The sequence below is a fragment of the Athene cunicularia genome (genome assembly GCF_003259725.1).
Source record: "Athene cunicularia isolate RWA chromosome 1 unlocalized genomic scaffold, athCun1 chr1_part1, whole genome shotgun sequence".
NCBI lineage: Eukaryota > Metazoa > Chordata > Aves > Strigiformes > Strigidae > Athene > Athene cunicularia.
The window spans coordinates 18,570,066-18,571,890 of NW_020799091.1; positions in this window are offsets into that span (position 1 = coordinate 18,570,066).

Consider the following 1,825-nt stretch of genomic DNA (forward strand, 5'->3'; position numbering starts at 1 on the left):
ACTTAGATAACACTTTTATAACACTAAACTTCCTATAGCAAATAATCTGTAGGCTTTCATTTAAGTTGCTTTAAAAAGAAAACCAACTATACCAATACTTTCTTCTTTACCTTCAAATATTTTTTGTAAGGTATGCTGGTGTGAAGTACAAGATAGAAAACACTGATGCCTGGACAAGAGAAAAAAAAAAAAATTCCATATAATTCTCTTCACTGGGACTAGAAATGTAAATTTTTAAGCACTGGAAAGGAGATAGAAGCCTCTTTCCCAGTTGTTTCTAGGCTGAGAGCACACCAGATACCAGGACCTTCAGTCACTCTGCAATATTCCCTCTGCTTTGCCAGTGGCACAAACCTTCACTTTTCAGCAGTCCATTTCCTAACAAGCAATTTTATGTTTTCTTCCAAGTTAGCCATTACTCATGGAAAAACCTTCCCATTAATAACCATAAAGCTCCTTTATTGTTCTCCTTCAAATCTCCTTAAAACTTCCTTCTGACACCAAATACTTGTCATTGGCCAGGCCTGTTGCTTTTTCTTCTCAAGGCTGCTTTTCCCTTATCCTTCCCCCATGGGTCTGTAGTATACACCTGTTGTCTTTCATCATGGGTTAAGATCATAAGCTCTCTGGGCATAGACCATCTCTCTTATTACATGTGTCTACAGTATCCGACACAATGGGACTGTGAGCCCTGAGCGGGGCCTCCGGGTACTGCCACGATCCAGTTGATAAAGAATAATGATTTTTGACATGGTGAGTCCTGCAGTTTTTCCCAAGTCATTCTGCAGTTGTTCACGCTGATATAACCAGGGTGTGTGTGTGAGCAGTGTCCTTAAACCCATTATAAAGGGTAAATGCTATGGAACTATTTACCAGAGAGCGCTGACTTTCCTGCTTTGGTGTAGGGGGGGCTCGTCTGCTCTTGCACATCAAAATGCATGGACTGACACACAGCAACTGTTTCTTTTTGTGGGTTTGTGCAGAACTAGCATGATGGGACCCTGCTCTGAAGCTTCTGCATCCTGTCCTTCGAATAGTAATTAAAAACCGATGGAGTCAAATGAAAGGGAGGTGGCTCATGCTCCACTGGCGTGGAGTGTGTCAGTTCCCTTAAAGGTCCGTGGGGATTCAGGACACAGCCTTTCCCTGCTGCAGTTTCCCTGCTAGACATGGAAACTAGAAGTCTCTTTCCTTCCTCTCAAGTCACAGTGGCAAGTGGGGGGATGCAGAAAGCCTGCACCAGTCAGAGCTGGGCTGCTAGTGTTTGTGGTGGGGAAGGCAAGGAGAGCTGCCCCCTCCACCGCATGCCCACTGAGCAGGAGGACATGAAGAGAGTCGAGTTTTTTTAATTAACCCTGTCGCAAAATTCTCCTTGTCCGGAGCTCTGTTTCCAGCCTCCACCAGTGACCTTCCTGGGCACCGCCACCTCAGCGATGCACATCATCATTCACACCGTGCAATCTCTCCCCTCAGCTCCCAAGATACTATGTTTCTTCTCCTTTTCTCCCTGCCTCTCTCCTCCCGCCACCCCCAAAAGAGGCTGTCCTCAGGTTCTGCACTGAAGTCAAGGGGCTGCCGGAGCCGTCCTCTTCCTCACGCAAGCCTCTGTCTGCATCGTGCCCGGTCCTTGAGCCCTGCCCAAGCAACGCTTCTGCAGCGGCAGGAGACCCTGGCTGTCCCCTTGCTAATTAATGCAGCTATATCGAAGCGGCAAAACCACAGTAACACCCATCCTCGGCATCGTAAGAAGAAACAAATCCTCTACCCCCCTCGCCGGGTCTCTCCTGGTGTTTTTAAATAACTTTTTTTTTTTTTTTTTTCAAAT